This window comes from Rhinopithecus roxellana, chromosome 16 (assembly GCF_007565055.1).
Source record: "Rhinopithecus roxellana isolate Shanxi Qingling chromosome 16, ASM756505v1, whole genome shotgun sequence".
NCBI classification, from domain to species: Eukaryota; Metazoa; Chordata; class Mammalia; order Primates; family Cercopithecidae; genus Rhinopithecus; species Rhinopithecus roxellana.
This window is the reverse complement of record NC_044564.1, coordinates 79,609,725-79,623,308: the sequence shown is the minus strand read 5'-3', so window position 1 is coordinate 79,623,308 and position 13,584 is coordinate 79,609,725. Positions and strand designations below refer to the sequence as shown.

Genomic DNA, 13,584 nt, shown 5'->3' with positions numbered 1-13,584 from the left:
GGGGAGCAGAGAAATAGGGTGAAAGGAAAAATGTGAGTCAAGACAGGGATTTTATCTTAGGATGGGAAATATTTATTTTAATATTACTGCTTATGTAATTAAGGTGAGAAATATAACAGCTGATTGGAATAATCCAGTGGTAATTGGGCACATGTGGAATACTGAAGACATGCAACAATTTTAAGAGTCATTTCCATGAGTAGATGAGAGGGAAAATGATACAGTGGCAACTGAAGATGTTGTCCTTTGTTAGCAACAGGAACAATTCATCCAATGGAGAAGCCAGAGTATTTGATAGACAAGCTACATAAATGATAAAGTTGCCAAAAATAATAACAGAGGCTGGGTGCGGTGGTTCAAGCCTATAATCCCAGCACTTTGGGAGGCCGAGGCGGCGGGATCACGAAGTCAAGGGATTGAGACCATCCTGGCTAACACAGTGAAACCCCGTCTCTACTAAAAATAAAAAAAAAATTAGCCAGGCATGGTGGCAGGCACCTGTTGTCCCAGCTACTCAGGAGGCTGAGGCAGGAGAATGGCATGAACCCAGGAGGTAGAGCTTGCAGTGAGCCGAGATTATGCCACTGCACTCCAGCCTGGGCAACAGAGCGAGACTCCATCTCAAAAAACAAAACAAAACAAAAAACAGAAGTAGTGGTATAAGGAAGATAGTGCTACATCTTCAATGAATGAGGAGTGATGAAGAGGTTGAAAGATGATTACAATGAGGAAGATTTGCAGAGTATATATTCTAATGGGTTATTTAAAGGAGATGCTTTTTGACAATGGAAGACAGGGAAATGTATTGGAAGTAGGAATAGGGGTAAACAGGACACTTTATTCTCCTTTATATTATTTATATACATACTATATACATATGGGACAAAAAATAACCATCCCTTGAGAAACAAGTAGAGTCCTTAGTGTGAGCCAGGTTTATAGTTAGAATTAGATGAAGGGAACCTTCAGAGAAGAGTTGAGGATGTGGACAGTTTTGCTTGTGACAATGTAAGAGTTCAAGAGAGCAAGTGGAAGGGCTGCAGTGAGTTTGGAGTGGTATAAGGTAGAGTGTCATTGGCAAATTTGGAATACCATGTGGGTTTTATGTTTTGGAAAATAAGAGATGACCAGGGAGTCTTGACCTTTTGATGTTGAATGAGGTAAACAGGAATGTAAGGCATGGTTAAGATTAGGTCTGATGGTCTCCAAGGGGAAAGTGGAAAGTTGGTTCTAGCAATACAGTAGTGTTCTTCTTAGGAACAGTATGCCATAGTTGGTAGTGAAGTGATGGATGGTCATGGTGTGGTAGCATAGGAGTGCTCTGTGTTGATATCCTTGCAAAACAGAATGTTGTGTTTAGCTGACAGCCTCCCACTGCCTCACCTTAGCAAAATCCACTACTGTGCTCACTCCAAGGCCACATTCTTCCTGGTCTACTCCCAGCCAGACTGAGCATGGGAGAGTACTAAAAACAGGCCATTCCTGCCCAAAGTAAGACTCCTCTTTGCTCCGGGCCTCCCTATTGGCCCAGTCAAGACTTTCTTAGGGCTGCCCTATAATCTGAGGCTCTTCCTACCAAATCCTCTTTCCATCTCCCCCTCTTTTCACAGATGTTGAAAGTATTTCTAGGTCAGTGGTTTCTCTTACCTATAGCTGCCTCCTTTCCCTATTACCTTCCATAGGTACTTCCCATAATAAACATCTTACACTTCTAACTCTGTCTTGGCATCTGCTTCCAAAAGAACATGAACTAACACACTTGTGGACTGAAGGAGAGGCTGTAGAACTGGAGGTAAAGTGTGGTGGATTTTACTAGGAAACACAGAACTCCAAGGTCTTCTTTTGGCTCTCATAGACATGTTATGATCGGGGATGAACTAGTTTACCAGAAATAATGGATTTTCTGTAATCCTGCTATAGATGGCATCACAGCCAGGATAAGGCATAACTGTTCTATTACTATGCATATTATTATCCTCCTTGTATGCCAAGTTAGAAATGCTATAAAGTAGCAATCAAGAAAGTCAGGAAAAATGTTTTGAGGGCTTACTCTGTATCACTCATTTGGTGACTTTCTCATTCATTCAGAGTACTTTTACTGAGTATCAAGGTTCACAGGACACCAACTTGAGACAAAATCAGGGCTGACACTTACTTTTAAAAAATAATTTACATCTTGCCTTATAGCAAGGTGCTTATAACACCACTGTGTCTGTCTTTAACATGTTCACAGTCTGTCACCTGATATAAATTCTTCTTACTGTCTTGCTGACTGGATGTTTCCTGCTTCTCCCAGCTGCATCTCAATTTTCCTCCTTGAATGGAGCTAACAACGGGTCTCTTTCTTGCTATTGCATGTTGCGAATGTTTCAAAACTGGTAACATACCTCCAGGACACTAGAACACATGAAAACCGGCGCCCTCATGAAAGGAACTGCTTGTGTTGCCTACTTCAGGAATTCTTGCCTAACAGGTATTTCTGCAGTTTCCCAGTAGACCGCCCAGCCTGAGTGAAGCTAAGAAAATGTGAGCCCTCAACTCATGAGACACAGCACTGTGGGGTTCAGGTTCCTTTGAACTATTGGATTACTTATTTGATGTTTTTTTCCCTGCCCTTTTCTGGAATGATGGCTGCTTAAAATCTCAAACCTCCTACACCTTTTTATTCTTATCCTTAGTGAAAGGCTTAATTAGGAGCAAAATGTGTTTTTGCATCATAAACACATTTTAGAAGTTAACAGGGGTCCCTGGCCCCTGCTAAATGCTAGCCAAATGTGTTAAAATCAGTAGTTTGATGTTGCCCATAGAGATAGCTGGAGAAGGGGGGAGGGGGAGATCCAGGGAGGGTCTCACAGCTGGAGAACCCAGCAGGAAATGACACTATCGGAGACTTGTGACTAAGCAAACAACTACATAGGAAAACAGAGAGAATGTGAATGAGAAAGAATGTATATGAAACCAGCCCAGCCACTTCATAGAACTGGTAATGGGATACAGCTCTCTAGGTAGATAAAATTAAAAATAGTTATCTGAGAATTATCTAATCAGTAAATTCCATTTACTGAAAGTGAATACAAAAATCCACTAAGGGCATACTATTCTAATTTCTGTGCATGTGTGCTATGGTATTATTCAAAAGTTTAATGAACTCACTTCTAGAAACTTAGAAGCCATTTGCTATGGACTTTAGCTGTAAAATTGCAAGAGCTGGACAATTTTTAATGCCCTTTAACCTACACATGCCACTCCTGAGAATAGACCACAAGAAAATAGCATATGAATGAAGGGAGGTATTCCTATTATTAACTGTAAGGACAAAAGATTTTCAACATAATGGAAATTGTTTTATAAATTATATAATACAAACATATACAAACTATTAAGATTATTTGCATTTAAGACTTAATTTTTATGTGTTACACAATGTTAACTGAATCATTCCCTGCTGTCTTCAGAACATCAATAGATGGGAAATAACTCTAAAGAAGAATGTTGGTTTCATCCATATTAAGAATAATAGAACTGTCCCAGTGATTATTAACTTCATTGTTACCGGAAAGGGGTCCCGATCCACACCCCAAGAGAGGGTTCTTGGATCTTGTGCGAGAAAGAATTCAGGACAAGTCCATAAAGCGAAAGCAAGTTTATTAGGAAAGTAAAGGAATAAAAGAATGGCTACTCCATAGGCAGAGCAGCCCCGAGGGCTGTGGGTTGCCCATGATTTTTGTGATTATTTCTTGATTATCTGCTGAACAAGGAGTGGACTATTCATGCCTCCCCTTTTTAGAGCATATAGGATTACTTCCTGACATTGCCATGGCATTTGTAAACTGTGATGGTGCTGGTAGGAGTGCAGCGGGGAGGACAACTGGAGGTCACTCTCATCTCCATCTTGGTTTTGGTGGGTTTTAGCAGGCTTCTTTACCACAGCCTGTTTTATCAGCAAGGTCTTTACAACCTGTATTTTGTGCTGACCTCCTATCTCATCCCGTGACTAAGAATGCCTTAATCTCCTGGGAATGCAGCCCAGTAGATCTCAGCCTTATTTTACCCAGCCCCTATTCAAGATGGAGTTGTTGTGGTTCACACGCCTCTGACACCATCACTTACAAAACAGCCTCAGTCAGGGAAAACTAGAAATTCCAAAAGGTGATAGAAGAGAATTGGTAGGAGTGTTTTCTGAGGTGGAAAATATAATGACTTTTTCCCATTTCTCCTTGAGGAGAAGACTGTTGGGGCTCAGAAATGGGAACCCCAAAATATGACACCTTGTACATGCTGAACCAGAAAAGGACCTTCTCCCCACCCTTCCCTACCATCTCTGCTAAAGCATAGGCTGAAGTTGTTCTCTGAAGTTCCCTTATCTTCCTAAAGTCCAGACCTTCCAAAGAAGAAATTACCTCCCATGAGTTTTCATTAACTGAACCCATATCACAGGAAAGAAAATTAAATTCTGTTAACAAACCTGGACAGACTTTTGTCACAAACCATTGTCTGCTCTGCAGGCCCAGCAGACTTTGTCTAAGACCATTGTATGTTCTTCAAGCCCACTGAATTCTCCCTAGTAATCATTTATTGCCCATCAACAGATTTCCTCTTCTCCCTTCTCCCATAACATGTTTTGCCAGAATCCAAGCCCCCATTTTTTCTGTAACCTAAAGATGGTATATAAGTTTCTTCACCCTACTGGGAATTGGGTCTTCATTCTGAAGACTCCTGTGGATACATGTTAAATAAATATGTGTGCCTTTTCTCCAATTAACCTGCCTTTCGTTGCTTCTACAAGAGGGAGTGCTTCCCCTCACAATTTGGTTGAGAGAGGTTCAAAAACATACCCACAGAATGATGTCCCTCTTTACATAGGGAGGCTATAAAATTGATATTTTAGGATAAAGCTGAGCTGTAAGACAACAGAACAACACAACAAACCGCTGGTTGAAAATTGTGTTCCTATGTGAATAAAAGATAAAAGAAGATTAACAAGTAATCCTATCAAGATGTCATCCTGAAGCATTGCCAATTCTGGTATTTTCTAGAATTCTGATATGCAGATAGGGATGTGAATAAGAAGATGACTCAAAAAAGTAACTTTGAACACCTCATTTATCAAATCAGCAATATATATAGCATTGTGTATTTTAATAATTTTCAAACAAGCCTACTGTGTAGGCTATGCTTTCTGTCCTTTCGTAAGTTGATGTTTTTGTTAGCCATCAGAAGGCTCATGGTTTGAGCCCAAAGGAAGGAGATTTTATTTGAAAATATCAAGAATATAGAACTTTAAGGAGAATCTGGAATATGATAAGTGGAATATCCTAAAACATTGCTTCCCAAAATGCACTGCACTAAACACTATAAGATGATCCATTGCAAAAAGGAGGGATATGCCATGATGAGTTTGAGAAATTCATATGTGTTATCTTTATTCTTAGATATTCACAATTCACATTAGCATGTTTAAAAGTTTGAGAAATGCTTCAATTTTTAAAAGTTGCTAATGTTTAAACTAACATATCTGATACACCTCCTAATACCCAATCCTAATTCCATGACAAAATCCAATTAGCATCTGTGGAATAAATCTTTGGTAGAAGTTTCTGAATCTATGAATTCTGTCTGAGCACAGAGATGGGAAACACTGCTTTTTCTTTCCTCCTCACCTTGTAGACGGTGACTGCAGTCCATAGAAAAGTGAGAAAGAAAAGAGGCTAAAAGAAAAGGATGTAACAGAAATTGGACAGGATGCAAATGGGGAGAGAGAGTACAAAGTAGCTAGAAAACCAGTATAGTGCTGTTTCCTGGAGGCCAAAAATGGTGCCTCAAAAGGCAAACATGCAAGTGAAACCATCACATCAAAGGGCAGACTTGTGACCCAGCCCAGCTGCTCACAAAGCTTATTTACCGAAAAGATTTTGGCTAAAAGGCCCACTGGTTAGAGCATGGAAGATGAGTAGAAGGCAAAGATTCATTCAGACAAGATGGGGACATTGTTTATATACAATGTTTATATACCTAAAGGTCTGGCTATGGGCTAGAAGAGGGAGAAGAATCTTAAAATTTTACAGAAAAAAAAAAATTCTTAGTTTTTTCTCTGGGAAGATAATCAATGGCCTTGGTTGCAGGTAGTATGAAAAGTAAGGGTCTAAAATAGAACCAAGGAAGGAAACAGAAAATGCTCCCAGGTGGGTTGAAAAACTGCCTTGCCAAGCTCCACAGAGCATCAGTATATCAAATGAGCATTCAAGGTCCAGGTCTGTCAATCCCACTCCCTTTGGAAGCAATGGGTTTTTAAAAATGCATCTATGCTATATTTAAATGAGCGAACCTATCAGCCTCTCCTCAGAATTTACAGATGGAAAGCGGCTAAAGAATTTTCTTAGTGAAAATGACAAATAGCAGGGTTTGTCATTTGAGATATGTTATTACCTAAATCTGACTGAAAGGAAGGTGATTTGCATCAATTAATTGACTACGTTTAAAGTCTGTTCTAATTTTCCCCACATGACAAGAACCTCCAGCCTGCTCTATAAATGGGCTGCAGGTGAGAGAAAAGATGAAGGCTTCCTTCAGGGTCTTCAGAGTAGCTGTGCTCCATTCTTTTCTCCTTCCATAGTGAGCTGAGAGAGAGCTTGTTTCAGACGAGGTGGGATTGTAGTTATTAATCTGCTTGTGGGGACAGGAATTTAAACAATACAGGTGGCTTTCGCTGAGAACTTAAGCTTAAAGTAATCTTTGAGCACCAAAAATTGTCCTTGGGATTTGGTATCCATTGCCCCATTTCATCCTCAAAACAACTGTATATGAAGGCGGGCACTTTTCTTTTAAGTTCTGGGATACGTGTGCACGAATGTGCAGGTTTGTTACATAGGTATGCATGTGCCATGGTGTTTTGCTGTACCTATCAACACATCATCTAGGTTTTAAGCCTTGCATGCATTAGGTATTTGTCCTAATGCTCTCCCTCCCCTTTCCCCCAACCCCAACAGGCCCCAGTGTGTAATGTTCCCCTCCCTGTGCCCATGTGTTCTTATTGTTCAACTCCCACCTATGAATGAGAACATGCGGTGTTTGGTTTTCTGTACCTGTGTTAGTTTGCTGAGAATCATGGTTCCCAGCTTCATCCATGTCCCTGCAAAGGACATGAACTCATTCTTTTGTAATGGCTGCATAGTATTCCATGGTGTATATGTACCACATTTTCTTTATCCAATCTATCATTGATGAGCATTTGGGTTGGTTCCAAGTCTTCGCTATTGCAAACAGTGCTGCAGTAAACATATGTGTACATGTGTCTTTATAGCAGAATGATTTATAATCCTTTGGGTATTTACCCAGTAATGGGATTGCTGGGTCAAATGGTATTTCTGGTTCTGGATCCTTGAGGAATTGCCACACTGTCTTCCACAATGGTTGAACTAATTAACACTCCTAGAAGGTGGGCTCTTTTGTTATCCCAAATCTATGGATGGGTAAACTAAAGAAAAGGAATAAAAATGTAAGAGGAAAGAAGAGCTGAGAGAGGGAAACCAAGCAGGCACACATTGAACGGTAGACAGTTCAATCTAGAAAGTATCATGGAAATTTTTTTAGGCCAAGGGTTCTCAAATCAGAAGTAATTTTGTCCCCCAAGGGACATTTGGCAAAGATTAGTGACATTTTTATTTGTCCCAGGTGGGTGAAGGGAGGTGCTGTTAGTATCACAAACGAAGAATGCTGCTAACTATCATATAATGCACAGGGCAGCTCCCAACACCAAAGACTTATCTAGCCCCTAATATTAATGGTGCTGAAGTTGAGAAGCTAATTTAAATGAATCCTTTTATTTTACATAGGAGGGCACTGAGAACCAGAGAGGGTAATGTGTAGTATAATGATTTAGAACTTGGACAAGTGCCTTAACATTTCCAAGTTTTCATTGCAATATTAGTAAAGTAGGGATAACTATGGTAAGCACTTCATAGGGTTGTTGGGCCAATTAAAATGTTGCACATAAACCAGGTAGCACCCGAGCTGGTTCACTGTCACACCTAGTCAATGGATGACCTGCCCACTAGTTAGCTTACAACTTAGATCTCCTACATCTTTAGAGGACTTGGGAAGCATTACCAACAAATGCTACTCTAAGACAACCACACCTTCTTCTGGTTTAGTCTGACCTTATTTTCCTCCATCAAGAAAGAGTACAAAATAACACCTAGCCTGCTGACTGATGACACTCAAGCAAAATATGAAATCCAAGCAAGACCCGTCAAGATCAAGAGAAATGGTGGGAGCAGAAAGGTTACAAAAGATCACTGAAAGAAAAATAAAGGGGAAATGTGGCATCCCCAAGGAATTAGAGATAAAGACTTTTCTAAAAAAGCCACCAGCTGAACCTGGTGGAAATCTAGTTGAGGGCAGGGCACAGCAGGCACTAACCCCACTAGGTCAATCATTGGCTTGGTTCTCTTAGAGTTGGCACAGCTCCGGGTAGAATAGAAGGAGGCTCTGTGCATTTAGAGAGACAGCTGGGGACACCATGTAAACATATACTCTCCCAAGGGAACAAAGTGCTAGTTACCATCCTTCCTGGAAAGAAAAAAAAAAAATCACTGAGGCCCCTGGTGGGTGTGCTAAAGCAAATATCTGAGCAACTAACTGTTCAAAAGAACAGACTTTTGCTTTGATCACAGGATGAGACTGGAAACTCCATTTTTTTGATTACACTGCATTTTATCCATTCCCTTGTTGATGCCAGACCACATTTATTCTCTATTAGAATAGAAGCCATTTTTTATTCTAAGCAGCTTTTCTAAAGGAGTTTTTCTTTTTTCTTTTCTTTTTCCTAACTAGTGCTCAGTCTGAGTAGAAAGTTTTCTAATACAAACTCTGAAATTAATGTCAGGCCTTCTACAGCTGGTAATCCTATGCTTTCCCCCTGAAGCTATACTGAGCACAGCAATTTGAGCTAAGAGAAAACTCCTTCCCTGTAGTATTATGAATGTGATAAGTTATTCAGGGGAGTCCACCCAGAAAACAAGAACAAAAATCCCTAAACCAAACCTCTGCAATCATTCAATGTAACACTTGTCATCGTATTTATTTTCTTGGTAGGATTATGGACGCAGTGAGTAGCTAATAGACGTGTATTCCTTTGAGTTATCAACAGTTATTTAGAATGCCATTTTATGCAGAAGGCAGGGTAGGTACTGCAGTGAAAAAGTGATGGCCGAGCATTTGCAGTACAATTGATTTTTCAGAAGTAAGCCAAGCTATAAGGGCAGAGGACAGCACAAACAACCAGGAGCTGAAATCTCTGTCCCTGTATGAATAAGAGATGAAAGATTAGTAAGAAATTCTACTAAGATGTCATCCCTGAAGCATGCCAGCTGTGGTTTCTTCGGGAGTTTTGATTCACAGTAAGAATGTGAATGAAAAGATGGCTCCAAGCAAATAACTCTATGTATTTACAAGTAACACCAGCTAATACTTATACAGCATTCACAATGAGTTAGGCACTATGCCAAAGCACTTTACATATATCATCAGATTTAATCCCCATAACAGGTAAGTACTGTTGTTATCTTCATGTTAAAGAAAGGGAAACTGAAGCAGAAAAAGGCTAAGTCATATGCCTCACATTGTACCACTATAGGAGATTATGAAAATCTTAAAAGTTGTAAAATAAATACGTCAGGTCTCTTCCAAGGATAGAATTATACTTCCACCCCATTTGAAATTAAGCCTGGTGTTGTGATTTGTGTTAACCAAGGAAATATGTAGGTAAGTCACTGAATCACCTCTAGGTAGAATCTGGAAGAGCCAGCATTTTGTTCACTATGTTCTCTTTGCCCTGGTTTGGTGATCACTGAGGTATGTGTGGGGAAGGAGACTCCATCAACCTCCGTTTCTGCATAACTTGATGGTCATAGGCCTCCTGCCAGCCTGTGTGGGACATTTAGCATGAGCAAAAACCTCACCTTTGCTATACTAAGCCTCTGCAAATTCTGTCTAACAATGGAGTATACTCCAGGCTGTACTGGCTATTACAGTGATACCTGATAGATTTAGAAAATGAATAGCGCAGACTAAGTGAATGGAAGTTCAGAGAATTGGAATATCAGTATAGCCAGGTATCTTGATCCAAGCCCATTAGGTGGAAAGGATGAGAAACCCATTTGAATTAGCCTTGGTTAATTAAAAAGAGAAACTTGATGTTAAGTTATAAAACTTTTAAAATTTAAAGCAGAGACCTAAGAACAACTGAGCCCCAGTAACCCAGAAGTAACTCTGAAAGCCAACAATTTCAGTTGTTTCCTAAGAAGTTGCACACACTCTTGTGTTTGTGCCTCTCAGCTTTCTTATTTTCTCTACTTCTCAACTCCTTGGCTTGGAACAACATTACTGTCAATCTCATAGCAGATCCATCTCTCCTGCCATTTGAAATGTTCTGTGTCACTTAGTTCCATTATTGAAAGACAGAATCTGCTTGGCTCAAATGGTTTCCCTTTGGACAGACATAAACCTCTGGTCCAATGAACTGACAAGGAGAAGATCCTATGGAACATAGGGTTGTCTAAGGCCAATCTTTTCAGTAGAAATGGGATGAAAGGGCAAGCCCAAAGGAAAAAGTGTGTGGATAGTGAAGAAGTTTAAAATGATTTATGAAAGAGGTGAGGATGTGATGTAGACAGTCACAGAGAAGTGTGGCCAGAGAATTGCAGGAAGAAATGCCAGCATGTGTTAAGATAGGCAGCTGCTCCTGCTTGTTTGTAACCTACAATGGCTAAAGAAAGAACACTGAGGTTTCTCAGAGGTGTGAGGTTAGAAAAGAGGGATGAGTCATCAACCGATATTCATCAGTGACCTTTGCCTTTACGCAAAATTTATTTTCTCAGTCTGCTCTGCTCAGCTCAGCACCTGCTCTTGTAATTGTTTTCAAAGCCTGTGCTGTGATCTCCAAGTCAGAGTGTGTCCCTTCTCTAAACTATACCATTTCTTTCATCTCAACATTTCTTAGTCCCTTTCAATTTTCTCTTGTTTTATAAAAATTAATAAGCATTTTTATATCCTTTACAAGACTGTAAGCCACCTTGAAGGAAAGACCTATGTTTTATATCTATTCCTAGCACCTAGTTCAGTTCCCTTTGCATAACAAAGCTTCACAATTTTTTGTTGAATAATTATAAATAAACAAACCTTGCTTTAGGAAGAATGAAGGGTAACACTGACTTACGTAGGCAACACCACACAGACTCAGAGTTGTTTGAGGAGCAAATCGCCTATAAGAGGAAGAACAGAACTTTCAGTCACTATCATGAGCAGCTCCCCAGCCCAAGCACTTCTTTGCCTACTGACTACTCTTGAAGTGGTACTGGGACTCACTCTCTGCTCCCTAAAAGTAACAAACCATTTTTTAAAATAATGTTTTCAGTTTTAAATCTTGGAATAGAGTTCATAACACAGTAATGACTTTGTGAGATTATTAGGTCATATTGTCAATATAGTAGCTGGATGTGCTAAGAGTCTCTAAAGCCATGATCTGAATCTTCCAGCTCAACCTAATCTTAGGCAAGTTACTTTGCTTCCTTTAGTGAAAGCTGGATAGAACAATACCTCATAGGTTTGGTGCAAAGAGTATATGAAAACCACACATAAAGTAGTTAGCACACAGTAGGCTTCAAGAAATATTAGGTCTCTTCCTATTCTGTTGTTCCTTTGATGGGAACTGCCTTTTGCTAAGCTGAGTGATGCTACATAATGGTGTGTCATATTGTGCTTTGGATAGACAGACCAACTGCAATTTAGACTGCTGAATAGAACCCCCAGAGCGAAATTGTACAGCCACTCAGGCCCGATGGCGTTTGATCTCTCCAGAGTGCTTCATCTTCTCTGGTCAGTGGCTGTGCCTCCTTGTTGCTCTGGAATAACAGAAGGTCAGAGCAGATCTCCACTCTATTCCGAGTGACAAGACTATCCAAAGCATTGCAATTTGGCTCATTCCCTATTATGACAATGAGAGTAACAAGAACTGAAAATGGCACAGCACAAATCCATTCTTGGAACCAACATTTTAATAAAACTGGGAAATTTTACAGAAGCTGTTATTCTCAGAATAGGTTTCTCATTGTAATTGTGTGAATTTGTATTTTTCTTATTTCTTGCTTTTTTTATAATCTTATGTTCAGATCTTGATACTGGCTTTCAGTGAAATTTGCTTGGGCAGTAACGAAAAAAATAATGTCCAACTAGTAACAAGGTTGTAAAATTTGAATAGACTGAGGCAACACATGCTAAAGATATTTTCCTTTGCAAAACTAACTCTTCTACATTCTACTTTTGACATATTAAGGAAAAAATAATAAAAACATCAAACCAAGATGCTAGTGAATAAAATTTGCCTCTTGCGAGACAGACATTCTGTTACAGCAGTGGTTCTGAAATGGAAGCAGCCTTGCATCTCCTGGCCCATCCCCAAAAGACAGTTGGCAATAACTGAAGATATTTTTTCATTGTCACAATTAGGGGGAGGGTGCTACTGGCAATGAGTGGGTAGAGGCCAGGAATGCTGATAAGTGCCCTACAATGTACAAGTCAGGCTTCTACAACAAAAAATTATTCTACCCAAAAATGTCAGTGGTGACAAAGTTGAGAAACTTGTCTTAAAGGAGCTTAAAAAGTTTTTAGTTGCTTGAATCCAATGCCTTAACATTTAATTATTAAAAGATTTTGCATCTAATGTCAGTGGGGCTTATTAAAGGAAAGCAAAAAAGGAAAACAGATAAAATGAAAATTTGTAAAATAGGAGCTAAGCAATTAAGTATCAAACTTTTCAGAAGTCAATATAAGCCATTTAAGTAAACATTTGATTAGTCATCTTAATTCCTAACACTTATATTCCACCTTAAATAACATATTCAATTTAAATTATTTTCATCTGACCCTCACAAAAGCCCTCTAAGGTAGATATATTTAAGACTCAGGGAGGTTAAGTACTTGTCCAGTGAAACATGACTAATAAGAACAGTCTGGGACAACAGGAAAAGCAAATTACTGAGATCAGGAGAACTGAGCTTCCTAAAGTCTACCATGTGCCAGTCATGCATCATTGTTTTACCCTGCTAAACCTTGGCTTCCCCAGCTATCTAATCGGAGTAATTGCTAGCTCAGAGAATCACTACAAGGACTGAACAAGGTGATGAATTTCAAATAAATTACCTCACATGGTGTGAAATAGACATAGAGGTGTCAGACCACCAGGGCCTGAGCCAAATATTCGCATTTCAAATCCAATGCACTTTCTTCCATCCCATGAGGACCCACAATGTGTTTAGAACACCGCAGGCATTTGAGGTCACTGATTTTAGTAGCAAATGTGTATAGCGTGCCTGAGGAAAGAAAAAAGGAAAAAGAAACACCTTAAAATCACTTAAAATTCCTTTACTCTCAACAGTATTGTTCAAAATTGCCAAGAGATTTCTTTCTCAGCCAGGACAAGATAAGCAGAAACTTTCCATTTTCCATGATTGAATAGTGTGCGTTTTTGTATGTGTTGGGGAGTGGAGGGCAGGGAAAGAAGAGCATCTCAAAACATTCTAAAGCAAA

General features: G+C 39.5%; 1 long non-coding RNA gene across 1 annotated transcript in view; it reads right to left on the bottom strand.

Moving 5' to 3' along the window:
- Positions 1-13,358, bottom strand: part of LOC115894028 — a 132,577-nt gene extending 119,219 nt beyond the window's left edge. Inside the window, exons 1-2 of the long non-coding RNA XR_004054084.1 lie at positions 13,198-13,358; positions 11,179-11,261 (exon numbers count right to left, since the gene is read on the bottom strand). This is a non-coding gene — a long non-coding RNA (uncharacterized LOC115894028). The remainder of the gene's footprint in view (positions 1-11,178; positions 11,262-13,197) is intronic.
- Between the last annotated feature and the right edge of the window lie 226 nt (positions 13,359-13,584).